General features: G+C 36.5%; 1 non-coding gene and 25 pseudogenes across 1 annotated transcript; all 26 read right to left on the bottom strand.

Annotated features, from left to right (window-relative positions):
- Positions 1–414: 414 nt before the first annotated feature.
- LOC145648096 (5S ribosomal RNA) lies at positions 415–533 on the bottom strand (annotated as a pseudogene).
- A 791-nt stretch (positions 534–1,324) lies between these two features.
- On the bottom strand, positions 1,325–1,443 carry LOC145649124 (5S ribosomal RNA; annotated as a pseudogene).
- Positions 1,444–2,671: 1,228 nt separating this feature from the next.
- On the bottom strand, positions 2,672–2,790 carry LOC145649122 (5S ribosomal RNA; annotated as a pseudogene).
- Positions 2,791–4,018: 1,228 nt separating this feature from the next.
- On the bottom strand, positions 4,019–4,137 carry LOC145647991 (5S ribosomal RNA; annotated as a pseudogene).
- Positions 4,138–4,490: 353 nt separating this feature from the next.
- Positions 4,491–4,609, bottom strand: LOC145649815 (5S ribosomal RNA; annotated as a pseudogene).
- Positions 4,610–5,399: 790 nt separating this feature from the next.
- Positions 5,400–5,518, bottom strand: LOC145649091 (5S ribosomal RNA; annotated as a pseudogene).
- A 351-nt stretch (positions 5,519–5,869) lies between these two features.
- On the bottom strand, positions 5,870–5,988 carry LOC145646037 (5S ribosomal RNA; annotated as a pseudogene).
- A 352-nt stretch (positions 5,989–6,340) lies between these two features.
- Positions 6,341–6,459, bottom strand: LOC145649121 (5S ribosomal RNA; annotated as a pseudogene).
- A 1,228-nt stretch (positions 6,460–7,687) lies between these two features.
- Positions 7,688–7,806, bottom strand: LOC145649120 (5S ribosomal RNA; annotated as a pseudogene).
- Positions 7,807–9,034: 1,228 nt separating this feature from the next.
- Positions 9,035–9,153, bottom strand: LOC145649119 (5S ribosomal RNA; annotated as a pseudogene).
- A 1,228-nt stretch (positions 9,154–10,381) lies between these two features.
- LOC145649118 (5S ribosomal RNA) lies at positions 10,382–10,500 on the bottom strand (annotated as a pseudogene).
- Positions 10,501–11,728: 1,228 nt separating this feature from the next.
- LOC145647087 (5S ribosomal RNA) lies at positions 11,729–11,847 on the bottom strand (annotated as a pseudogene).
- A 791-nt stretch (positions 11,848–12,638) lies between these two features.
- Positions 12,639–12,757, bottom strand: LOC145648419 (5S ribosomal RNA). The gene has a single exon (XR_014116460.1). It is a non-coding gene; the product is annotated as a 5S ribosomal RNA (ribosomal RNA).
- Positions 12,758–13,986: 1,229 nt separating this feature from the next.
- LOC145650111 (5S ribosomal RNA) lies at positions 13,987–14,105 on the bottom strand (annotated as a pseudogene).
- Positions 14,106–15,113: 1,008 nt separating this feature from the next.
- LOC145649089 (5S ribosomal RNA) lies at positions 15,114–15,232 on the bottom strand (annotated as a pseudogene).
- A 1,230-nt stretch (positions 15,233–16,462) lies between these two features.
- Positions 16,463–16,581, bottom strand: LOC145649088 (5S ribosomal RNA; annotated as a pseudogene).
- Positions 16,582–16,933: 352 nt separating this feature from the next.
- Positions 16,934–17,052, bottom strand: LOC145650467 (5S ribosomal RNA; annotated as a pseudogene).
- A 1,011-nt stretch (positions 17,053–18,063) lies between these two features.
- Positions 18,064–18,182, bottom strand: LOC145647216 (5S ribosomal RNA; annotated as a pseudogene).
- Positions 18,183–18,535: 353 nt separating this feature from the next.
- Positions 18,536–18,654, bottom strand: LOC145647823 (5S ribosomal RNA; annotated as a pseudogene).
- A 573-nt stretch (positions 18,655–19,227) lies between these two features.
- Positions 19,228–19,346, bottom strand: LOC145646410 (5S ribosomal RNA; annotated as a pseudogene).
- Positions 19,347–20,013: 667 nt separating this feature from the next.
- Positions 20,014–20,132, bottom strand: LOC145646409 (5S ribosomal RNA; annotated as a pseudogene).
- A 2,316-nt stretch (positions 20,133–22,448) lies between these two features.
- LOC145648392 (5S ribosomal RNA) lies at positions 22,449–22,567 on the bottom strand (annotated as a pseudogene).
- A 791-nt stretch (positions 22,568–23,358) lies between these two features.
- Positions 23,359–23,477, bottom strand: LOC145646408 (5S ribosomal RNA; annotated as a pseudogene).
- A 1,107-nt stretch (positions 23,478–24,584) lies between these two features.
- LOC145646407 (5S ribosomal RNA) lies at positions 24,585–24,703 on the bottom strand (annotated as a pseudogene).
- Positions 24,704–25,809: 1,106 nt separating this feature from the next.
- On the bottom strand, positions 25,810–25,928 carry LOC145646406 (5S ribosomal RNA; annotated as a pseudogene).
- Positions 25,929–27,034: 1,106 nt separating this feature from the next.
- Positions 27,035–27,153, bottom strand: LOC145647919 (5S ribosomal RNA; annotated as a pseudogene).
- Between the last annotated feature and the right edge of the window lie 353 nt (positions 27,154–27,506).

Here is a 27,506-nt window from a genome sequence, read left to right as displayed (position 1 = left end):
GTACTAAAATATTTCTATTTAATCTGTACACTTCACATACAAGCTTGTCAGTTGCAGATTAAAGTAAAGTGATGCAACAAAAACTTACAGCATCTGCTATTCCCAGGTGCTAACAGATAGTTTTTTTAATTAATCACTGCACTTCACATCCTAGCATGTCATCTTGACAGTAAATTAAAGTGATGCAAGAGAAGCTTACAGCATCTCGTAGTCCATGGTGCTAACAGATATTTTTTTGATGAATAACTGCACTTCACATTCAGGCATGTGAGTTGGAGAGTAAATGAAAGTGATGCAAAAAAAAACTTACAGCATCTGCTATTCCCAGGTGCTAACAGATAGTTTTTTTTATTAATCACTGCACTTCACATTTGAGCATGTCAGCTTGAAAGTAAATTAAAGTGATGCAATAAAAGCTTACAGCACCTGGTATTCCTAGGTAGGGTCCCACCTCAGTACTATCCAGACCCAAACTTGCTTAGCTTCCAAGGTCAGATGAGATTGGGCGTTCTCAAGCTGGTGTGGCCGTAAGCTTTAAACACTTACTCAAATTTCTTAATCATAGCAAATATGATCAAAGACCAATCTGACAATTTTTTTTATTAATCCCTGCACTTGACATTCTAGAATGGTATCTTGAATGTAAATTAAATGATGCAATAAAAGCTTACAACATCTGGTATACGGAGGCACTAACAGACAGTTTTTTGATGAATCACTGCACTTCACATTCAGGCATGTGAGTTGGAGAGTAAATGAAAGTGATGCAAAAAAAAATTACAGCATCTGCTATTCCCAGGTGCTAACAGATAGTTTGAGTTAATTATTCACTGCACTTCAAATTTGAACATGATAGCTTGAACATAAATTAAAGGGATGCAATACAATCTTACAGCACCTGCTATTCCCTGGTACTAAAATATTTCTATTTAATCTGTACACTTCACATACAAGCTTGTCAGTTGCAGATTAAAGTAAAGTGATGCAACAAAAACTTACAGCATCTGCTATTCCCAGGTGCTAACAGATAGTTTTTTTAATTAATCACTGCACTTCACATCCTAGCATGTCATCTTGAAAGTAAATTAAAGTGATGCAAGAGAAGCTTACAGCATCTCATAGTCCAAGGTGCTAACAGATAGATTTTTGATGAATCACTGCACTTCACATTCAGGCATGTGAGTTGGAGAGTAAATGAAAGTGATGCAAAAAAAACTTACAGCATCGGCTATTCCCAGGTGCTAACAGATAGTTTTTTTTATTAATCACTGCACTTCACATTTGAGCATGTCAGCTTGAAAGTAAATTAAAGTGATGCAAGAAAAGCTTAAAGCACCTGGTATTCCTAGGTAGGGTCCCACCTCAGTACTATCCAGGCCCAAACTTGCTTAGCTTCCAAGGTCAGATGAGATTGGGCGTTCTCAAGCTGGTGTGGCCGTAAGCCTTAAACACTTACTCAAATTGCCTAATCATAGCAAATATGATCAAAGACCAATCTGACAATTTTTTTTATTAATCCCTGCACTTGACATTCTAGAATGTTATCTTGAATGTAAATTAAATGATGCAATAAAAGCTTACAACATCTGGTATACGGAGGCACTAACAGACAGTTTTTTGATGAATCACTGCACTTCACATTCAGGCATGTGAGTTGGAGAGTAAATGAAAGTGATGCAAAAAAAACGTACAGCATCTGCTATTCCCAGGTGCTAACAGATAGTTTGAGTTAATTATTCACTGCACTTCAAATTTGAACATGATAGCTTGAACATAAATTAAAGGGATGCAATACAATCTTACAGCACCTGCTATTCCCTGGTACTAAAATATTTCTATTTAATCTGTACACTTCACATACAAGCTTGTCAGTTGCAGATTAAAGTAAAGTGATGCAACAAAAACTTACAGCATCTGCTATTCCCAGGTGCTAACAGATAGTTTTTTTAATTAATCACTGCATTTCACATCCTAGCATGTCATCTTGACAGTAAATTAAAGTGATTCAAGAGAAGCTTACAGCATCTCGTAGTCCAAGGTGCTAACAGATAGTTTTTGATGAATCACTGCACTTCACATTCAGGCATGTGAGTTGCAGAGTAAATGAAAGTGATGCAAAAAAAACTTACAGCATCGGCTATTCCCAGGTGCTAACAGATAGTTTGAGTTAATTATTCACTGCACTTCAAATTTGAACATGATAGCTTGAACATAAATTAAAGGGATGCAATACAATCTTACAGCACCTGCTATTCCCTGGTACTAAAATATTTCTATTTAATCTGTACACTTCACATACAAGCTTGTCAGTTGCAGATTAAAGTAAAGTGATGCAACAAAAACTTACAGCATCTGCTATTCCCAGGTGCTAACAGATAGTTTTTTTAATTAATCACTGCATTTCACATCCTAGCATGTCATCTTGACAGTAAATTAAAGTGATTCAAGAGAAGCTTACAGCATCTCGTAGTCCAAGGTGCTAACAGATAGTTTTTGATGAATCACTGCACTTCACATTCAGGCATGTGAGTTGGAGAGTAAATGAAAGTGATGCAAAAAAAACTTACAACATCGGCTATTCCCAGGTGCTAACAGATAGTTTTTTTTATTAATCACTGCACTTCACATTTGAGCATGTCAGCTTGAAAGTAAATTAAAGTGATGCAAGAAAAGCTTAAAGCACCTGGTATTCCTAGGTAGGGTCCCACCTCAGTACTATCCAGGCCCAAACTTGCTTAGCTTCCAAGGTCAGATGAGATTGGGCGTTCTCAAGCTGGTGTGGCCGTAAGCCTTAAACACTTACTCAAATTGCCTAATCATAGCAAATATGATCAAAGACCAATCTGACAATTTTTTTTATTAATCCCTGCACTTGACATTCTAGAATGTTATCTTGAATGTAAATTAAATGATTCAATAAAAGCTTACAACATCTGGTATACGGAGGCACTAACAGACAGTTTTTTGATGAATCACTGCACTTCACATTCAGGCATGTGAGTTGGAGAGTAAATGAAAGTGATGCAAAAAAAACGTACAGCATCTGCTATTCCCAGGTGCTAACAGATAGTTTGAGTTAATTATTCACTGCACTTCAAATTTGAACATGATAGCTTGAACATAAATTAAAGGGACGCAATACAATCTTACAGCACCTGCTATTCCCTGGTACTAAAATATTTCTATTTAATCTGTACACTTCACATACAAGCTTGTCAGTTGCAGATTAAAGTAAAGTGATGCAACAAAAACTTACAGCATCTGCTATTCCCAGGTGCTAACAGATAGTTTTTTTAATTAATCACTGCATTTCACATCCTAGCATGTCATCTTGACAGTAAATTAAAGTGATTCAAGAGAAGCTTACAGCATCTCGTAGTCCAAGGTGCTAACAGATAGTTTTTGATGAATCACTGCACTTCACATTCAGGCATGTGAGTTGGAGAGTAAATGAAAGTGATGCAAAAAAAACTTACAGCATCGGCTATTCCCAGGTGCTAACAGATAGTTTGAGTTAATTATTCACTGCACTTCAAATTTGAACATGATAGCTTGAACATAAATTAAAGGGATGCAATACAATCTTACAGCACCTGCTATTCCCTGGTACTAAAATATTTCTATTTAATCTGTACACTTCACATACAATCTTGTCAGTTGCAGATTAAAGTAAAGTGATGCAACAAAAACTTACAGCATCTGCTATTCCCAGGTGCTAACAGATAGTTTTTTTAATTAATCACTGCATTTCACATCCTAGCATGTCATCTTGACAGTAAATTAAAGTGATTCAAGAGAAGCTTACAGCATCTCGTAGTCCAAGGTGCTAACAGATAGTTTTTGATGAATCACTGCACTTCACATTCAGGCATGTGAGTTGGAGAGTAAATGAAAGTGATGCAAAAAAAACTTATAGCATCTGCTATTCCCAGGTGCTAACAGATAGTTTTTTTTATTAATCACTGCACTTCACATTTGAGCATGTCAGCTTGAAAGTAAATTAAAGTGATGCAAGAAAAGCTTACAGCACCTGGTATTCCTAAGTAGGGTCCCACCTCAGTACTATTCAGGCCCAAACCTGCTTAGCTTCCAAGGTCAGATGAGATTGGGCGTTCTCAAGCTGGTGTGGCCGTAAGCCTTAAACACTTACTCAAATTGCCTAATCATAGCAAATATGATCAAAGACCAATCTGACAATTTTTTTTATTAATCCCTGCACTTGACATTCTAGAATGTTATCTTGAATGTAAATTAAATGATGCAATAAAAGCTTACAACATCTGGTATACGGAGGCACTAACAGACAGTTTTTTGATTAATCACTGCACTTCACATTCAGGCATGTGAGTTGGAGAGTAATTGAAAGTGATGCAAAAAAAACTTACAGCATCGGCTATTCCCAGGTGCTAACAGATAGTTTTTTTTTATTAATCACTGCACTTCACATTTGAGCATGTCAGCTTGAAAGTAAATTAAAGTGATGCAAGAAAAGCTTACAGCACCTGGTATTCCTAGGTAGAGCCCCACCTCAGTACTATCCAGGCCCAAACTTGCTTAGCTTCCAAGGTAAGATGAGATTGGGCGTTCTCAAGCTGGTGTGGCCGTAAGCCTTAAGCACTTACTCAAATTGCCTAATCATAGCAAATATGATCAAAGACCAATCTGACAATTTTTTTTATTAATCCCTGCACTTGACATTCTAGAATGTTATCTTGAATGTAAATTAAATGATGCAATAAAAGCTTACAACATCTGGTATACGGAGGCACTAACAGACAGTTTTTTGATGAATCACTGCACTTCACATTCAGGCATGTGAGTTGGAGAGTAAATGAAAGTGATGCAAAAAAAATGTACAGCATCTGCTATTCCCAGGTGCTATCAGATAGTTTGAGTTAATTATTCACTGCACTTCAAATTTGAACATGATAGCTTGAACATACATTAAAGGGATGCAATACAATCTTACAGCACCTGCTATTCCCTGGTACTAAAATATTTCTATTTAATCTGTACACTTCACATACAAGCTTGTCAGTTGCAGATTAAAGTAAAGTGATGCAACAAAAACTTACAGCATCTGCTATTCCCAGGTGCTAACAGATAGTTTTTTTAATTAATCACTGCATTTCACATCCTAGCATGTCATCTTGACAATAAATTAAAGTGATTCAAGAGAAGCTTACAGCATCTCGTAGTCCAAGGTGCTAACAGATAGTTTTTGATGAATCACTGCACTTCACATTCAGGCATGTGAGTTGGAGAGTAAATGAAAGTGATGCAAAAAAAACTTACAGCATCGGCTATTCCCAGGTGCTAACAGATAGTTTTTTTTATTAATCACTGCACTTCACATTTGAGCATGTCAGCTTGAAAGTAAATTAAAGTGATGCAAGAAAAGCTTACAGCACCTGGTATTCCTAGGTAGGGTCCCACCTCAGTACTATCCAGGCCCAAACTTGCTTAGCTTCCAAGGTCAGATGAGGTTGGGCGTTCTCAAGCTGGTGTGGCCATAAGCCTTAAACACTTACTCAAATTGCCTAATCATAGCAAATATGATCAAAGACCAATCTGACAATTTTTTTTATTAATCCCTGCACTTGACATTCTAGAATGTTATCTTGAATGTAAATTAAATGATGCAATAAAAGCTTACAACATCTGGTATACGGAGGCACTAACAGACAGTTTTTTGATGAATCACTGCACTTCACATTCAGGCATGTGAGTTGGAGAGTAAATGAAAGTGATGCAAAAAAAACTTACAGCATCGGCTATTCCCAGGTGCTAACAGATAGTTTTTTTATTAATCACTGCACTTCACATTTGAGCATGTCAGCTTGAAAGTAAATTAAAGTGATGCAAGAAAAGCTTACATCACCTGGTATTCCTAGGTATGGTCCCACCTCAGTACTATACAGGGCCAAACTTGCTTAGTTTCCAAGGTCAGATGAGATTGGGCGTTCTCAAGATGGTGTGGCCGTAAGCCTTAAACACTTACTCAAATTGCCTAATCATAGCAAATATGATCAAAGACCAATCTGACAATTTTTTTTATTAATCCCTGCACTTGACATTCTAGAATGGTATCTTGAATGTAAATTAAATGATGCAATAAAAGCTTACAACATCTGGTATACGGAGGCACTAACAGACAGTTTTTTGATGAATCACTGCACTTCACATTCAGGCATGTGAGTTGGAGAGTAAATGAAAGTGATGCAAAAAAAACTTACAGCATCGGCTATTCCCAGGTGCTAACAGATAGTTTTTTTTATTAATCACTGCACTTCACATTTGAGCATGTCAGCTTGAAAGTAAATTAAAGTGATGCAAGAAAAGCTTAAAGCACCTGGTATTCCTAGGTAGGGTCCCACCTCAGTACTATCCAGGCCCAAACTTGCTTAGCTTCCAAGGTCAGATGAGATTGGGCGTTCTCAAGCTGGTGTGGCCGTAAGCCTTAAACACTTACTCAAATTGCCTAATCATAGCAAATATGATCAAAGACCAATCTGACAATTTTTTTTATTAATCCCTGCACTTGACATTCTAGAATGTTATCTTGAATGTAAATTAAATGATGCAATAAAAGCTTACAACATCTGGTATACGGAGGCACTAACAGACAGTTTTTTGATGAATCACTGCACTTCACATTCAGGCATGTGAGTTGGAGAGTAAATGAAAGTGATGCAAAAAAAACGTACAGCATCTGCTATTCCCAGGTGCTAACAGATAGTTTGAGTTAATTATTCACTGCACTTCAAATTTGAACATGATAGCTTGAACATAAATTAAAGGGATGCAATACAATCTTACAGCACCTGCTATTCCCTGGTACTAAAATATTTCTATTTAATCTGTACACTTCACATACAAGCTTGTCAGTTGCAGATTAAAGTAAAGTGATGCAACAAAAACTTACAGCATCTGCTATTCCCAGGTGCTAACAGATAGTTTTTTTAATTAATCACTGCATTTCACATCCTAGCATGTCATCTTGACAGTAAATTAAAGTGATTCAAGAGAAGCTTACAGCATCTCGTAGTCCAAGGTGCTAACAGATAGTTTTTGATGAATCACTGCACTTCACATTCAGGCATGTGAGTTGGAGAGTAAATGAAAGTGATGCAAAAAAAACTTACAGCATCGGCTATTCCCAGGTGCTAACAGATAGTTTGAGTTAATTATTCACTGCACTTCAAATTTGAACATGATAGCTTGAACATAAATTAAAGGGATGCAATACAATCTTACAGCACCTGCTATTCCCTGGTACTAAAATATTTCTATTTAATCTGTACACTTCACATACAAGCTTGTCAGTTGCAGATTAAAGTAAAGTGATGCAACAAAAACTTACAGCATCTGCTATTCCCAGGTGCTAACAGATAGTTTTTTTAATTAATCACTGCATTTCACATCCTAGCATGTCATCTTGACAGTAAATTAAAGTGATTCAAGAGAAGCTTACAGCATCTCGTAGTCCAAGGTGCTAACAGATAGTTTTTGATGAATCACTGCACTTCACATTCAGGCATGTGAGTTGGAGAGTAAATGAAAGTGATGCAAAAAAAACTTACAGCATCGGCTATTCCCAGGTGCTAACAGATAGTTTTTTTTATTAATCACTGCACTTCACATTTGAGCATGTCAGCTTGAAAGTAAATTAAAGTGATGCAAGAAAAGCTTAAAGCACCTGGTATTCCTAGGTAGGGTCCCACCTCAGTACTATCCAGGCCCAAACTTGCTTAGCTTCCAAGGTCAGATGAGATTGGGCGTTCTCAAGCTGGTGTGGCCGTAAGCCTTAAACACTTACTCAAATTGCCTAATCATAGCAAATATGATCAAAGACCAATCTGACAATTTTTTTTATTAATCCCTGCACTTGACATTCTAGAATGTTATCTTGAATGTAAATTAAATGATGCAATAAAAGCTTACAACATCTGGTATACGGAGGCACTAACAGACAGTTTTTTGATGAATCACTGCACTTCACATTCAGGCATGTGAGTTGGAGAGTAAATGAAAGTGATGCAAAAAAAACGTACAGCATCTGCTATTCCCAGGTGCTAACAGATAGTTTGAGTTAATTATTCACTGCACTTCAAATTTGAACATGATAGCTTGAACATAAATTAAAGGGATGCAATACAATCTTACAGCACCTGCTATTCCCTGGTACTAAAATATTTCTATTTAATCTGTACACTTCACATACAAGCTTGTCAGTTGCAGATTAAAGTAAAGTGATGCAACAAAAACTTACAGCATCTGCTATTCCCAGGTGCTAACAGATAGTTTTTTTAATTAATCACTGCATTTCACATCCTAGCATGTCATCTTGACAGTAAATTAAAGTGATTCAAGAGAAGCTTACAGCATCTCGTAGTCCAAGGTGCTAACAGATAGTTTTTGATGAATCACTGCACTTCACATTCAGGCATGTGAGTTGGAGAGTAAATGAAAGTGATGCAAAAAAAACTTACAGCATCGGCTATTCCCAGGTGCTAACAGATAGTTTGAGTTAATTATTCACTGCACTTCAAATTTGAACATGATAGCTTGAACATAAATTAAAGGGATGCAATACAATCTTACAGCACCTGCTATTCCCTGGTACTAAAATATTTCTATTTAATCTGTACACTTCACATACAAGCTTGTCAGTTGCAGATTAAAGTAAAGTGATGCAACAAAAACTTACAGCATCTGCTATTCCCAGGTGCTAACAGATAGTTTTTTTAATTAATCACTGCATTTCACATCCTAGCATGTCATCTTGACAGTAAATTAAAGTGATTCAAGAGAAGCTTACAGCATCTCGTAGTCCAAGGTGCTAACAGATAGTTTTTGATGAATCACTGCACTTCACATTCAGGCATGTGAGTTGGAGAGTAAATGAAAGTGATGCAAAAAAAACTTACAGCATCGGCTATTCCCAGGTGCTAACAGATAGTTTTTTTTATTAATCACTGCACTTCACATTTGAGCATGTCAGCTTGAAAGTAAATTAAAGTGATGCAAGAAAAGCTTAAAGCACCTGGTATTCCTAGGTAGGGTCCCACCTCAGTACTATCCAGGCCCAAACTTGCTTAGCTTCCAAGGTCAGATGAGATTGGGCGTTCTCAAGCTGGTGTGGCCGTAAGCCTTAAACACTTACTCAAATTGCCTAATCATAGCAAATATGATCAAAGACCAATCTGACAATTTTTTTTATGAATCCCTGCACTTGACATTCTAGAATGTTATCTTGAATGTAAATTAAATGATGCAATAAAAGCTTACAACATCTGGTATACGGAGGCACTAACAGACAGTTTTTTGATGAATCACTGCACTTCACATTCAGGCATGTGAGTTGGAGAGTAAATGAAAGTGATGCAAAAAAAACGTACAGCATCTGCTATTCCCAGGTGCTAACAGATAGTTTGAGTTAATTATTCACTGCACTTCAAATTTGAACATGATAGCTTGAACATAAATTAAAGGGATGCAATACAATCTTACAGCACCTGCTATTCCCTGGTACTAAAATATTTCTATTTAATCTGTACACTTCACATACAAGCTTGTCAGTTGCAGATTAAAGTAAAGTGATGCAACAAAAACTTACAGCATCTGCTATTCCCAGGTGCTAACAGATAGTTTTTTTAATTAATCACTGCATTTCACATCCTAGCATGTCATCTTGACAGTAAATTAAAGTGATTCAAGAGAAGCTTACAGCATCTCGTAGTCCAAGGTGCTAACAGATAGTTTTTGATGAATCACTGCACTTCACATTCAGGCATGTGAGTTGGAGAGTAAATGAAAGTGATGCAAAAAAAACTTACAGCATCGGCTATTCCCAGGTGCTAACAGATAGTTTGAGTTAATTATTCACTGCACTTCAAATTTGAACATGATAGCTTGAACATAAATTAAAGGGATGCAATACAATCTTACAGCACCTGCTATTCCCTGGTACTAAAATATTTCTATTTAATCTGTACACTTCACATACAAGCTTGTCAGTTGCAGATTAAAGTAAAGTGATGCAACAAAAACTTACAGCATCTGCTATTCCCAGGTGCTAACAGATAGTTTTTTTAATTAATCACTGCATTTCACATCCTAGCATGTCATCTTGACAGTAAATTAAAGTGATTCAAGAGAAGCTTACAGCATCTCGTAGTCCAAGGTGCTAACAGATAGTTTTTGATGAATCACTGCACTTCACATTCAGGCATGTGAGTTGGAGAGTAAATGAAAGTGATGCAAAAAAAACTTACAGCATCGGCTATTCCCAGGTGCTAACAGATAGTTTTTTTTATTAATCACTGCACTTCACATTTGAGCATGTCAGCTTGAAAGTAAATTAAAGTGATGCAAGAAAAGCTTAAAGCACCTGGTATTCCTAGGTAGGGTCCCACCTCAGTACTATCCAGGCCCAAACTTGCTTAGCTTCCAAGGTCAGATGAGATTGGGCGTTCTCAAGCTGGTGTGGCCGTAAGCCTTAAACACTTACTCAAATTGCCTAATCATAGCAAATATGATCAAAGACCAATCTGACAATTTTTTTTATTAATCCCTGCACTTGACATTCTAGAATGTTATCTTGAATGTAAATTAAATGATGCAATAAAAGCTTACAACATCTGGTATACGGAGGCACTAACAGACAGTTTTTTGATGAATCACTGCACTTCACATTCAGGCATGTGAGTTGGAGAGTAAATGAAAGTGATGCAAAAAAAACGTACAGCATCTGCTATTCCCAGGTGCTAACAGATAGTTTGAGTTAATTATTCACTGCACTTCAAATTTGAACATGATAGCTTGAACATAAATTAAAGGGATGCAATACAATCTTACAGCACCTGCTATTCCCTGGTACTAAAATATTTCTATTTAATCTGTACACTTCACATACAAGCTTGTCAGTTGCAGATTAAAGTAAAGTGATGCAACAAAAACTTACAGCATCTGCTATTCCCAGGTGCTAACAGATAGTTTTTTTAATTAATCACTGCATTTCACATCCTAGCATGTCATCTTGACAGTAAATTAAAGTGATTCAAGAGAAGCTTACAGCATCTCGTAGTCCAAGGTGCTAACAGATAGTTTTTGATGAATCACTGCACTTCACATTCAGGCATGTGAGTTGGAGAGTAAATGAAAGTGATGCAAAAAAAACTTACAGCATCGGCTATTCCCAGGTGCTAACAGATAGTTTGAGTTAATTATTCACTGCACTTCAAATTTGAACATGATAGCTTGAACATAAATTAAAGGGATGCAATACAATCTTACAGCACCTGCTATTCCCTGGTACTAAAATATTTCTATTTAATCTGTACACTTCACATACAAGCTTGTCAGTTGCAGATTAAAGTAAAGTGATGCAACAAAAACTTACAGCATCTGCTATTCCCAGGTGCTAACAGATAGTTTTTTTAATTAATCACTGCATTTCACATCCTAGCATGTCATCTTGACAGTAAATTAAAGTGATTCAAGAGAAGCTTACAGCATCTCGTAGTCCAAGGTGCTAACAGATAGTTTTTGATGAATCACTGCACTTCACATTCAGGCATGTGAGTTGGAGAGTAAATGAAAGTGATGCAAAAAAAACTTACAACATCGGCTATTCCCAGGTGCTAACAGATAGTTTTTTTTATTAATCACTGCACTTCACATTTGAGCATGTCAGCTTGAAAGTAAATTAAAGTGATGCAAGAAAAGCTTACAGCACCTGGTATTCCTAGGTAGGGTCCCACCTCAGTACTATCCAGGCCCAAACTTGCTTAGCTTCCAAGGTCAGATGAGATTGGGCGTTCTCAAGCTGGTGTGGCCGTAAACCTTAAACCCTTACTCAAATTGCCTAATCATAGCAAATATGATCAAAGACCAATCTGACAATTTTTTTTATTAATCCCTGCACTTGACATTCTAGAATGTTATCTTGAATGTAAATTAAATGATGCAATAAAAGCTTACAACATCTGGTATACAGAGGCACTAACAGACAGTTTTTTGATGAATCACTGCACTTCACATTCAGGCATGTGAGTTGGAGAGTAAATGAAAGTGATGCAAAAAAAACGTACAGCATCTGCTATTCCCAGGTGCTAACCGATAGTTTGAGTTAATTATTCACTGCACTTCAAATTTGAACATGATAGCTTGAACATAAATTAAAGGGATGCAATACAATCTTACAGCACCTGCTATTCCCTGGTACTAAAATATTTCTATTTAATCTGTACACTTCACATACAAGCTTGTCAGTTGCAGATTAAAGTAAAGTGATGCAACAAAAACTTACAGCATCTGCTATTCCCAAGTACTAACAGATAGTTTTTTTAATTAATCACTGCATTTCACATCCTAGCATGTCATCTTGACAGTAAATTAAAGTGATTCAAGAGAAGCTTACAGCATCTCGTAGTCCAAGGTGCTAACAGATAGTTTTTGATGAATCACTGCACTTCACATTCAGGCATGTGAGTTGGAGAGTAAATGAAAGTGATGCAAAAAAAACTTACAGCATCTGCTATTCCCAGGTGCTAACAGATAGTTTTTTTTTATTAATCACTGCACTTCACATTTGAGCATGTCAGCTTGAAAGTAAATTAAAGTGATGCAAGAAAAGCTTACAGCACCTGGTATTCCTAGGTAGGGTCCCACCTCAGTACTATCCAGGCCCAAACTTGCTTAGCTTCCAAGGTCAGATGAGATTGGGCGTTCTCAAGCTGGTGTGGCCGTAAGCCTTAAACATTTACTCAAATTGCCTAATCATAGCAAATATGATCAAAGACCAATCTGACAATTTTTTTTATTAATCCCTGCACTTGACATTCTAGAATGTTATCTTGAATGTAAATTAAATGATGCAATAAAAGCTTACAACATCTGGTATACGGAGGCACTAACAGACAGTTTTTTGATGAATCACTGCACTTCACATTCAGGCATGTGAGTTGGAGATTAAATGAAAGTGATGCAAAAAAAACTTACAGCATCTGCTATTCCCAGGTGCTAACAGATAGTTTGAGTTAATTATTCACTGCACTTCAAATTTGAACATGATAGCTTGAACATAAATTAAAGGGATGCAATACAATCTTACAGCACCTGCTATTCCCTGGTACTAAAATATTTCTATTTAATCTGTACACTTCACATACAAGCTTGTCAGTTGCAGATTAAAGTAAAGTGATGCAACAAAAACTTACAGCATCTGCTATTCCCAGGTGCTAACAGATAGTTTTTTTAATTAATCACTGCATTTCACATCCTAGCATGTCATCTTGACAGTAAATTAAAGTGATTCAAGAGAAGCTTACAGCATCTCGTAGTCCAAGGTGCTAACAGATAGATTTGATGAATCACTGCACTTCACATTCAGGCATGTGAGTTGGAGAGTAAATGAAAGTGATGCAAAAAAAACTTACAGCATCGGCTATTCCCAGGTGCTAACAGATAGTTTGAGTTAATTATTCACTGCACTTCAAATTTGAACATGATAGCTTGAACATAAATTAAAGGGATGCAATACAATCTTACAGCACCTGCTATTCCCTGGTACTAAAATATTTCTATTTAATCTGTACACTTCACATACAAGCTTGTCAGTTGCAGATTAAAGTAAAGTGATGCAACAAAAACTTACAGCATCTGCTATTCCCAGGTGCTAACAGATAGTTTTTTTAATTAATCACTGCATTTCACATCCTAGCATGTCATCTTGACAGTAAATTAAAGTGATTCAAGAGAAGCTTACAGCATCTCGTAGTCCAAGGTGCTAACAGATAGTTTTTGATGAATCACTGCACTTCACATTCAGGCATGTGAGTTGGAGAGTAAATGAAAGTGATGCAAAAAAAACTTACAACATCGGCTATTCCCAGGTGCTAACAGATAGTTTTTTTTTTATTAATCACTGCACTTCACATTTGAGCATGTCAGCTTGAAAGTAAATTAAAGTGATGCAAGAAAATCTTACAGCACCTGGTATTCCTAGGTAGGGTCCCACCTCAGTACTATCCAGGCCCAAACTTGCTTAGCTTCCAAGGTCAGATGAGATTGGGCGTTCTCAAGCTGGTGTGGATGTAAGCCTTAAACACTTACTCAAATTTCCTAATCATAACAAATATGATCAAAGACCAATCTGACAATTTTTTTTATTAATCCCTGCACTTGACATTCTAGAATGTTATCTTGAATGTAAATTAAATGATGCAATAAAAGCTTACAACATCTGGTATACGGAGGCACTAACAGACAGTTTTTTGATGAATCACTGCACTTCACATTCAGGCATGTGAGTTGGAGAGTAAATGAAAGTGATGCAAAAAAAACGTACAGCATCTGCTATTCCCAGGTGCTAACAGATAGTTTGAGTTAATTATTCACTGCACTTCAAATTTGAACATGATAGCTTGAACATAAATTAAAGGGATGCAATACAATCTTACAGCACCTGCTATTCCCTGGTACTAAAATATTTCTATTTAATCTGTACACTTCACATACAAGCTTGTCAGTTGCAGATTAAAGTAAAGTGATGCAACAAAAACTTACAGCATCTGCTATTCCCAGGTGCTAACAGATAGTTTTTTTAATTAATCACTGCATTTCACATCCTAGCATGTCATCTTAACAGTAAATTAAAGTGATTCAAGAGAAGCCTACAGCATCTCGTAGTCCAAGGTGCTAACAGATAGTTTTTGATGAATCACTGCACTTCACATTCAGGCATGTGAGTTGGAGAGTAAATGAAAGTGATGCAAAAAAAACTTACAGCATCTGCTATTCCCAGGTGCTAACAGATAGTTTGAGTTAATTATTCACTGCACTTCAAATTTGAACATGATAGCTTGAACATAAATTAAAGGGATGCAATATAATCTTACAGCACCTGCTATTCCCTGGTACTAAAATATTTCTATGTAATCTGTACACTTCACATACAAGCTTGTCAGTTGCAGATTAAAGTAAAGTGATGCAACAAAAACTTACAGCATCGGCTATTCCCAGGTGCTAACAGATAGTTTTTTTTATTAATCACTGCACTTCACATTTGAGCATGTCAGCTTGAAAGTAAATTAAAGTGATGCAAGAAAAGCTTACAGCACCTGGTATTCCTAGGTAGGGTCCCACCTCAGTACTATCCAGGCCCAAACTTGCTTAGCTTCCAAGGTCAGATGAGGTTGGGCGTTCTCAAGCTGGTGTGGCCATAAGCCTTAAACACTTACTCAAATTGCCTAATCATAGCAAATATGATCAAAGACCAATCTGACAATTTTTTTTATTAATCCCTGCACTTGACATTCTAGAATGTTATCTTGAATGTAAATTAAATGATGCAATAAAAGCTTACAACATCTGGTATACGGAGGCACTAACAGACAGTTTTTTGATGAATCACTGCACTTCACATTCAGGCATGTGAGTTGGAGAGTAAATGAAAGTGATGCAAAAAAAACTTACAGCATCTGCTATTCCCAGGTGCTAACAGATAGTTTGAGTTAATTATTCACTGCACTTCAAATTTGAACATGATAGCTTGAACATAAATTAAAGGGATGCAATACAATCTTACAGCACCTGCTATTCCCTGGTACTAAAATATTTCTATTTAATCTGTACACTTCACATACAAGCTTGTCAGTTGCAGATTAAAGTAAAGTGATGCAACAAAAACTTACAGCATCTGCTATTCCCAGGTGCTAACAGATAGTTTTTTTAATTAATCACTGCATTTCACATCCTAGCATGTCATCTTGACAGTAAATTAAAGTGATTCAAGAGAAGCTTACAGCATCTCGTAGTCCAAGGTGCTAACAGATAGTTTTTGATGAATCACTGCACTTCACATTCAGGCATGTGAGTTGGAGAGTAAATGAAAGTGATGCAAAAAAAACTTACAGCATCGGCTATTCCCAGGTGCTAACAGATAGTTTGAGTTAATTATTCACTGCACTTCAAATTTGAACATGATAGCTTGAACATAAATTAAAGGGATGGAATACAGTCTTACAGCACCTGCTATTCCCTGGTACTAAAAGATTTCTATTTAATCTGTACACTTCACATACAAGCTTGTCAGTTGCAGATTAGAGTAAAGTGATGCAACAAAAACTTACAGCATCTGCTATTCCCAGGTGCTAACAGATAGTTTTTTTAATTAATCACTGCACTTCACATCCTAGCATGTCATCTTGAAAGTAAATTAAAGTGATGCAAGAGAAGCTTAACAGCATCTCGTAGTCCAAGGTGCTAACAGATAGATTTTTGATGAATAACTGCACTTCACATTCAGGCATGTGAGTTGGAGAGTAAATGAAAGTGATGCAAAAAAAACTTACAGCATCGGCTATTCCCAGGTGCTAACAGATAGTTTTTTTTATTAATCACTGCACTTCACATTTGAGCATGTCAGCTTGAAAGTAAATTAAAGTGATGCAAGAAAAGCTTACAGCACCTGGTATTCCTAGGTAGGGTCCCACCTCAGTACTATCCAGGCCCAAACTTGCTTAGCTTCCAAGGTCAGATGAGGTTGGGCGTTCTCAAGCTGGTGTGGCCATAAGCCTTAAACACTTACTCAAATTGCCTAATCATAGCAAATATGATCAAAGACCAATCTGACAATTTTTTTTATTAATCCCTGCACTTGACATTCTAGAATGTTATCTTGAATGTAAATTAAATGATGCAATAAAAGCTTACAACATCTGGTATACGGAGGCACTAACAGACAGTTTTTTGATGAATCACTGCACTTCACATTCAGGCATGTGAGTTGGAGAGTAAATGAAAGTGATGCAAAAAAAACTTACAGCATCTGCTATTCCCAGGTGCTAACAGATAGTTTTTTTTATTAATCACTGCACTTCACATTTGAGCATGTCAGCTTGAAAGTAAATTAAAGTGATGCAAGAAAAGCTTACAGCACCTGGTATTCCTAGGTAGAGCCCCACCTCAGTACTATCCAGGCCCAAACTTGCTTACCTTCCAAGGTAAGATGAGATTGGGCGTTCTCAAGCTGGTGTGGCCGTAAGCCTTAAGCACTTACTCAAATTGCCTAATCATAGCAAATATGATCAAAGACCAATCTGACAATTTTTTTTATTAATCCCTGCACTTGACATTCTAGAATGTTATCTTGAATGTAAATTAAATGATGCAATAAAAGCTTACAACATCTGGTATACGGAGGCACTAACAGACAGTTTTTTGATGAATCACTGCACTTCACATTCAGGCATGTGAGTTGGAGAGTAAATGAAAGTGATGCAAAAAAAATGTACAGCATCTGCTATTCCCAGGTGCTATCAGATAGTTTGAGTTAATTATTCACTGCACTTCAAATTTGAACATGATAGCTTGAACATACATTAAAGGGATGCAATACAATCTTACAGCACCTGCTATTCCCTGGTACTAAAATATTTCTATTTAATCTGTACACTTCACATACAAGCTTGTCAGTTGCAGATTAAAGTAAAGTGATGCAACAAAAACTTACAGCATCTGCTATTCCCAGGTGCTAACAGATAGTTTTTTTAATTAATCACTGCATTTCACATCCTAGCATGTCATCTTGACAATAAATTAAAGTGATTCAAGAGAAGCTTACAGCATCTCGTAGTCCAAGGTGCTAACAGATAGTTTTTGATGAATCACTGCACTTCACATTCAGGCATGTGAGTTGGAGAGTAAATGAAAGTGATGCAAAAAAAACTTACAGCATCGGCTATTCCCAGGTGCTAACAGATAGTTTTTTTAATTAATCACTGCACTTCACATCCTAGCATGTCATCTTGAAAGTAAATTAAAGTGATGCAAGAGAAGCTTACAGCATCTCGTAGTCCAAGGTGCTAACAGATAGATTTTTGATGACTAACTGCACTTCACATTCAGGCATGTGAGTTGGAGAGTAAATGAAAGTGATGCAAAAAAAACTTACAGCATCTGCTATTCCCAGGTGCTAACAGATAGTTTTTTTTATTAATCACTGCACTTCACATTTGAGCATGTCAGCTTGAAAGTAAATTAAAGTGATGCAAGAAAAGCTTACAGCACCTGGTATTCCTAGGTAGGGTCCCACCTCAGTACTATCCAGGCCCAAACTTGTTTAGCTTCCAAGGTCAGATGAGATTGGGCGTTCTCAAGCTGGTGTGGCCGTAAGCCTTAAACACTTACTCAAATTGCCTAATAATAGCAAATATGATCAAAGACCAATCTGACAATTTTTTTTATTAATCCCTGCAATTGACATTCTAGAATGTTATCTTGAATGTAAATTAAATGATGCAATAAAAGCTTACAACATCTGGTATACGGAGGCACTAACAGACAGTTTTTTGATGAATCACTGCACTTCACATTCAGGCATGTGAGTTGGAGAGTAAATGAAAGTGATGCAAAAAAAACTTACAGCATCGGCTATTCCCAGGTGCTAACAGATAGTTTTTTTTTATTAATCACTGCACTTCACATTTGAGCATGTCAGCTTGAAAGTAAATTAAAGTGATGCAAGAAGAGCTTACAGCACCTGGTATTCCTAGGTAGAGTCCCACCTCAGTACTATCCAGGCCCAAACTTGCTTAGCTTCCAAGGTCAGATGAGATTGGACGTTCTCAAGCTGGTGTGGCCGTAAGCCTTAAACACTTACTCAAATTGCCTAATCATAGCAAATATGATCAAAGACCAATCTGACAATTTTTTTTATTAATCCCTGCACTTGACATTCTAGAATGTTATCTTGAATGTAAATTAAATGATGCAATAAAAGCTTACAACATCTGGTATACGGAGGCACTAACAGACAGTTTTTTGATGAATCACTGCACTTCACATTCAGGCATGTGAGTTGGAGAGTAAATGAAAGTGATGCAACAAAAACTTACAGCATTTGCTATTCCCAGGTGCTAACAGATAGTTTTTTTAATTAATCACTGCACTTCACATCCTAGCATGTCATCTTGAAAGTAAATTAAAGTGATGCAAGAGAAGCTTACAGCATCTCGTAGTCCAAGGTGCTAACAGATAGATTTTTGAGGAATCACTGCACTTCACATTCAGGCATGTGAGTTGGAGAGTAAATGAAAGTGATGCAAAAAAAACTTACAGCATCTGCTATTCCCAGGTGCTAACAGATAGTTTTTTTTATTAATCACTGCACTTCACATTTGAGCATGTCAGCTTGAAAGTAAATTAAAGTGATGCAAGAAAAGCTTACAGCACCTGGTATTCCTAGGTAGGGTCCCACCTCAGTACTATTCAGGCCCAAACTTGCTTAGCTTCCAAGGTCAGATGAGATTGGGCGTTCTCAAGCTGGTGTGGCCGTAAGCCTTAAACACTTACTCAAATTGCCTAATCATAGCAAATATGATCAAAGACCAATCTGACAATTTTTTTTATTAATCCCTGCACTTGACATTCTAGAATGTTATCTTGAATGTAATTAAATGATCCAATAAAAGCTTACAATACGGAGCTGGTATACTGAGGCACTAATTATTCACTGCACTTCAAATTTGAACATGATAGATTGAACATAAATTAAAGGGATGCAAACAATCTTACAGCACCTGCTATTCCCTGGTACTAAAATATTTCTATTTAATCTGTACACTTCACATACAAGCTTGTCAGTTGTAGATTAAAGTAAAGTGATGCAACAAAAACTTACAGCATCTGCTATTCCCAGGTGCTAACAGATAGTTTTTTTTAATTAATCACTGCACTTCACATCCTAGCATGTCATCTTGAAAGTAAATTAAAGTGATGCAAGAGAAGCTTACAGCATCTCGTAGTCCAAGGTGCTAACAGATAGATTTTTGAGGAATCACTGCACTTCACATTCAGGCATGTGAGTTGGAGAGTAAATGAAAGTGATGCAAAAAAAACTTACAGCATCTGCTATTCCCAGGTGCTAACAGATAGTTTTTTTTATTAATCACTGCACTTCACATTTGAGCATGTCAGCTTGAAAGTAAATTAAAGTGATGCAAGAAAAGCTTACAGCACCTGGTATTCCTAGGTAGGGTCCCACCTCAGTACTATTCAGGCCCAAACTTGCTTAGCTTCCAAGGTCAGATGAGATTGGGCGTTCTCAAGCTGGTGTGGCCGTAAGCCTTAAACACTTACTCAAATTGCCTAATCATAGCAAATATGATCAAAGCCCAATCTGACAATTTTTTTTATTAATCCCTGCACTTGACATTCTAGAATGTTATCTTGAATGTAATTAAATGATGCAATAAAAGCTTACAATACGGAGCTGGTATACGGAGGCACTAATTATTCACTGCACTTCAAATTTGAACATGATAGCTTGAACATAAATTAAAGGGATGCAAACAATCTTACAGCACCTGCTATTCCCTGGTACTAAAATATTTCTATTTAATCTGTACACTTCACATACAAGCTTGTCAGTTGCAGATTAAAGTAAAGTGATGCAACAAAAACTTACAGCATCTGCTATTCCCAGGTGCTAACAGATAGTTTTTTTAATTAATCACTGCATTTCACATCCTAGCATGTCATCTTGACAGTAAATTAAAGTGATGCAAGAGAAGCTTACAGCATCTCGTAGTCCAATGTGCTAACATATAGTTTTGTGATGAATCACTGCACTTCACATTCAGGCATGTGAGTTGGAGAGTAAATGAAAGTGATGCAAAAAAAACTTACAGCATCTGCTATTCCCAGGTGCTAACAGATAGTCTGAGTTAATTATTCACTGCACTTCAAATTTGAACATGATAGCTTGAACATAAATTAAAGGGATGCAATACAATCTTACAGCACCTGCTATTCCCTGGTACTAAAATATTTCTATTTAATCTGTACACTTCACATACAAGCTTGTCAGTTGCAGATTAAAGTAAAGTGATGCAACAAAAACTTACAGCATTTGCTATTCCCAGGTGCTAACAGATAGTTTTTTTAATTAATCACTGCACTTCACATCCTAGCATGTCATCTTGAAAGTAAATTAAAGTGATGCAAGAGAAGCTTACAGCATCTCGTAGTCCAAGGTGCTAACAGATAGATTTTTGAGGAATCACTGCACTTCACATTCAGGCATGTGAGTTGGAGAGTAAATGAAAGTGATGCAAAAAAAACTTACAGCATCTGCTATTCCCAGGTGCTAACAGATAGTTTTTTTTATTAATCACTGCATTTCACATCCTAGCATGTCATCTTGACAGTAAATTAAAGTGATGCAAGAGAAGCTTACAGCATCTCGTAGTCCAATGTGCTAACATATAGTTTTTTGATGAATCACTGCACTTCACATTCAGGCATGTGAGTTGGAGAGTAAATGAAAGTGATGCAAAAAAAACTTACAGCATCTGCTATTCCCAGGTGCTAACAGATAGTTTGAGTTAATTATTCACTGCACTTCAAATTTGAACATGATAGCTTGAACATAAATTAAAGGGATGCAATACAATCGTACAGCACCTGCTATTCCCTGGTACTAAAATATTTCTATTTAATCTGTACACTTCACATACAAGCTTGTCAGTTGCAGATTAAAGTAAAGTGATGCAACAAAAACTTACAGCATTTGCTATTCCCAGGTGCTAACAGATAGTTTTTTTAATTAATCACTGCACTTCACATCCTAGCATGTCATCTTGACAGTAAATTAAAGTGATGCAAGAGAAGCTTACAGCATCTCGTAGTCCAATGTGCTAACATATAGTTTTTTGATGAATCACTGCACTTCACATTCAGGCATGTGAGTTGGAGAGTAAATGAAAGTGATGCAAAAAAAACTTACAGCATCTGCTATTCCCAGGTGCTAACAGATAGTTTGAGTTAATTATTCATTGCACTTCAAATTTGAACATGATAGCTTGAACATAAATTAAAGGGATGCAATACAATCTTACAGCACCTGCTATTCCCTGGTACTAAAATATTTCTATTTAATCTGTACACTTCACATACAAGCTTGTCAGTTGCAGATTAAAGTAAAGTGATGCAACAAAAACTTACAGCATCTGCTATTCCCAGGTGCTAACAGATAGTTTTTTTAATTAATCACTGCATTTCACATCCTAGCATGTCATCTTGACAGTAAATTAAAGTGATGCAAGAGAAGCTTACAGCATCTCGTAGTCCAATGTGCTAACATATAGTTTTTTGATGAATCACTGCACTTCACATTCAGGCATGTGAGTTGGAGAGTAAATGAAAGTGATGCAAAAAAAACTTACAGCATCTGCTATTCCCAGGTGCTAACAGATAGTTTGAGTTAATTATTCACTGCACTTCAAATTTGAACATGATAGCTTGAACATAAATTAAAGGGATGCAATACAATCTTACAGCACCTGCTATTCCCAGGTGCTAACAGATAGTTTTTTTTATTAATCACTGCACTTCACATTTGAGCATGTCAGCTTGAAAGTAAATTAAAGTGATGGAAGAAAAGCTTACAGCACCTGGTATTCCTAGGTAGGGTCCCACCTCAGTACTATCCAGGCCCAAACTTGCTTAGCTTCCAAGGTCAGATGAGATTGGGCATTCTCAAACTGGTGTGGCCGTAAGCCTTAAACACTTACTCAAATTGCCTAATCATAGCAAATATGATCAAAGACCAATCTGACAATTTTTTTTATTAATCCCTGCAATTGACATTCTAGAATGTTATCTTGAATGTAAATTAAATGATGCAATAAAAGCTTACAACATCTGGTATACGGAGGAAGTAACAGACAGTTTTTTGATGAATCACTGCACTTCACATTCAGGCACGTGAGTTGGAGAGTAAATGAAAGTGATGCAAAAAAAAATTACAGCATCTGCTATTCCCAGGTGCTAACAGATAGTTTGAGTTAATTATTCACTGCACTTCAAATTTGAACATGATAGCTTGAACATAAATTAAAGGGATGCAATACAATCTTACAGCACCTGCTATTCCCTGGTACTAAAATATTTCTATTTAATCTGTACACTTCACATACAAGCTTGTCAGTTGCAGATTAAAGTAAAGTGATGCAACAAAAACTTACAGCATTTGCTATTCCCAGGTGCTAACAGATAGTTTTTTTAATTAATCACTGCAATTCACATCCTAGCATGTCATCTTGAAAGTAAATTAAAGTGATGCAAGAGAAGCTTACAGCATCTCGTAGTCCAAGGTGCTAACAGATAGATTTTTGAGGAATCACTGCACTTCACATTCAGGCATGTGAGTTGGAGAGTAAATGAAAGTGATGCAAAAAAAACTTACAGCATCTGCTATTCCCAGGTGCTAACAGATAGTTTTTTTTATTAATCACTGCACTTCACATTTGAGCATGTCAGCTTGAAAGTAAATTAAAGTGATGCAAGAAAAGCTTACAGCACCTGGTATTCCTAGGTAGGGTCCCACCTCAGTACTATTCAGGCCCAAACTTGCTTAGCTTCCAAGGTCAGATGAGATTGGGCGTTCTCAAGCTGGTGTGGCCGTAAGCCTTAAACACTTACTCAAATTGCCTAATCATAGCAAATATGATCAAAGACCAATCTGACAATTTTTTTTATTAATCCCTGCACTTGACATTCTAGAATGTTATCTTGAATGTAATTAAATGATGCAATAAAAGCTTACAATACGGAGCTGGTATACTGAGGCACTAATTATTCACTGCACTTCAAATTTGAACATGATAGATTGAACATAAATTAAAGGGATGCAAACAATCTTACAGCACCTGCTATTCCCTGGTACTAAAATATTTCTATTTAATCTGTACACTTCACATACAAGCTTGTCAGTTGCAGATTAAAGTAAAGTGATGCAACAAAAACTTACAGCATCTGCTATTCCCAGGTGCTAACAGATAGTTTTTTTTAATTAATCACTGCATTTCACATCCTAGCATGTCATCTTGACAGTAAATTAAAGTGATGCAAGAGAAGCTTACAGCATCTCGTAGTCCAATGTGCTAACATATAGTTTTTTGATGAATCACTGCACTTCACATTCAGGCATGTGAGTTGGAGAGTAAATGAAAGTGATGCAAAAAAAACTTACAGCATCTGCTATTCCCAGGTGCTAACAGATAGTTTGAGTTAATTATTCACTGCACTTCAAATTTGAACATGATAGCTTGAACATAAATTAAAGGGATGCAATACAATCTTACAGCACCTGCTATTCCCTGGTACTAAAATATTTCTATTTAATCTGTACACTTCACATACAAGCTTGTCAGTTGCAGATTAAAGTAAAGTGATGCAACAAAAACTTACAGCATTTGCTATTCCCAGGTGCTAACAGATAGTATTTTTTAATTAATCACTGCAATTCACATCCTAGCATGTCATCTTGAAAGTAAATTAAAGTGATGCAAGAGAAGCTTACAGCATCTCGTAGTCCAAGATGCTAACAGATAGATTTTTGAGGAATCACTGCACTTCACATTCAGGCATGTGAGTAGGAGAGTAAATGAAAGTGATGCAAAAAAAACCTACAGCATCTGCTATTCCCAGGTGCTAACAGATAGTTTTTTATATTAATCACTGCACTTCACATTTGAGCATGTCAGCTTGAAAGTAAATTAAAGTGATGCAAGAAAAGCTTACAGCACCTGGTATTCCTAGGTAGGGTCCCACCTCAGTACTATTCAGGCCCAAACTTGCTTAGCTTCCAAGGTCAGATGAGATTGGGCGTTCTCAAGCTGGTGTGGCCGTAAGCCTTAAACACTTACTCAAATTGCCTAATCATAGCAAATATGATCAAAGACCAATCTGACAATTTTTTTTATTAATCCCTGCACTTGACATTCTAGAATGTTATCTTGAATGTAATTAAATGATGCAATAAAAGCTTACAATACGGAGCTGGTATACTGAGGCACTAATTATTCACTGCACTTCAAATTTGAACATGATAGATTGAACATAAATTAAAGGGATGCAAACAATCTTACAGCACCTGCTATTCCCTGGTACTAAAATATTTCTATTTAATCTGTACACTTCACATACAAGCTTGTCAGTTGTAGATTAAAGTAAAGTGATGCAACAAAAACTTACAGCATCTGCTATTCCCAGGTGCTAACAGATAGTTTTTTTTAATTAATCACTGCATTTCACATCCTAGCATGTCATCTTGACAGTAAATTAAAGTGATGCAAGAGAAGCTTACAGCATCTCGTAGTCCAATGTGCTAACATATAGTTTTTTGATGAATCACTGCACTTCACATTCAGGCATGTGAGTTGGAGAGTAAATGAAAGTGATGCAAAAAAAACTTACAGCATCTGCTATTCCCAGGTGCTAACAGATAGTTTGAGTTAATTATTCACTGCACTTCAAATTTAGACATGATAGCTTGAACATAAATTAAAGGGATGCAATACAATCTTACAGCACCTGCTATTCCCTGGTACTAAAATATTTCTATTTAATCTGTACACTTCACATACAAGCTTGTCAGTTGCAGATTAAAGTAAAGTGATGCAACAAAAACTTACAGCATTTGCTATTCCCAGGTGCTAACAGATAGTTTTTTTAATTAATCACTGCACTTCACATCCTAGCATGTCATCTTGAAAGTAAATTAAAGTGATGCAAGAGAAGCTTACAGCATCTCGTAGTCCAAGGTGCTAACAGATAGATTTTTGAGGAATCACTGCACTTCACATTCAGGCATGTGAGTTGGAGAGTAAATGAAAGTGATGCAAAAAAAACTTACAGCATCTGCTATTCCCAGGTGCTAACAGATAGTTTTTTTTATTAATCACTGCACTTCACATTTGAGCATGTCAGCTTGAAAGTAAATTAAAGTGATGCAAGAAAAGCTTACAGCACCTGGTATTCCTAGGTAGGGTCCCACCTCAGTACTATTCAGGCCCAAACTTGCTTAGCTTCCAAGGTCAGATGAGATTGGGCGTTCTCAAGCTGGTGTGGCCGTAAGCCTTAAACACTTACTCAAATTGCCTAATCATAGCAAATATGATCAAAGACCAATCTGACAATTTTTTTTATTAATCCCTGCACTTGACATTCTAGAATGTTATCTTGAATGTAATTAAATGATGCAATAAAAGCTTACAATACGGAGCTGGTATACTGAGGCACAAATTATTCACTGCACTTCAAATTTGAACATGATAGATTGAACATAAATTAAAGGGATGCAAACAATCTTACAGCACCTGCTATTCCCTGGTACTAAAATATTTCTATTTAATCTGTACACTTCACATACAAGCTTGTCAGTTGTAGATTAAAGTAAAGTGATGCAACAAAAACTTACAGCATCTGCTATTCCCAGGTGCTAACAGATAGTTTTTTTTAATTAATCACTGCATTTCACATCCTAGCATGTCATCTTGACAGTAAATTAAAGTGATGCAAGAGAAGCTTACAGCATCTCGTAGTCCAATGTGCTAACATATAGTTTTTTGATGAATCACTGCACTTCACATTCAGGCATGTGAGTTGGAGAGTAAATGAAAGTGATGCAAAAAAAACTTACAGCATCTGCTATTCCCAGGTGCTAACAGATAGTTTGAGTTAATTATTCACTGCACTTCAAATTTGAACATGATAGCTTGAACATAAATTAAAGGGATGCAATACAATCTTACAGCACCTGCTATTCCCTGGTACTAAAATATTTCTATTTAATCTGTACACTTCACATACAAGCTTGTCAGTTGCAGATTAAAGTAAAGTGATGCAACAAAAACTTACAGCATTTGCTATTCCCAGGTGCTAACAGATAGTTTTTTTAATTAATCACTGCACTTCACATCCTAGCATGTCATCTTGAAAGTAAATTAAAGTGATGCAAGAGAAGCTTACAGCATCTCGTAGTCCAAGGTGCTAACAGATAGATTTTTGAGGAATCACTGCACTTCACATTCAGGCATGTGAGTTGGAGAGTAAATGAAAGTGATGCAAAAAAAACTTACAGCATCTGCTATTCCCAGGTGCTAACAGATAGTTTTTTTTATTAATCACTGCACTTCACATTTGAGCATGTCAGCTTGAAAGTAAATTAAAGTGATGCAAGAAAAGCTTACAGCACCTGGTATTCCTAGGTAGGGTCCCACCTCAGTACTATTCAGGCCCAAACTTGCTTAGCTTCCAAGGTCAGATGAGATTGAGCGTTCTCAAGCTGGTGTGGCCGTAAGCCTTAAACACTTACTCAAATTGCCTAATCATAGCAAATATGATCAAAGACCAATCTGACAATTTTTTTTATTAATCCCTGCACTTGACATTCTAGAATGTTATCTTGAATGTAATTAAATGATGCAATAAAAGCTTACAATACGGAGCTGGTATACTGAGGCACTAATTATTCACTGCACTTCGAATTTGAACATGATAGATTGAACATAAATTAAAGGGATGCAAACAATCTTACAGCACCTGCTATTCCCTGGTACTAAAATATTTCTATTTAATCTGTACACTTCACATACAAGCTTGTCAGTTGCAGATTAAAGTAAAGTGATGCAACAAAAACTTACAGCATCTGCTAT

The sequence above is a fragment of the Electrophorus electricus genome, chromosome 13 (assembly GCF_041902795.1).
Source record: "Electrophorus electricus isolate QZ-2024a chromosome 13, ASM4190279v1, whole genome shotgun sequence".
NCBI classification, from domain to species: Eukaryota; Metazoa; Chordata; class Actinopteri; order Gymnotiformes; family Gymnotidae; genus Electrophorus; species Electrophorus electricus.
Note: the sequence above shows the minus strand (reverse complement) of the source record. Positions and strands in the feature narration are given on the sequence as shown.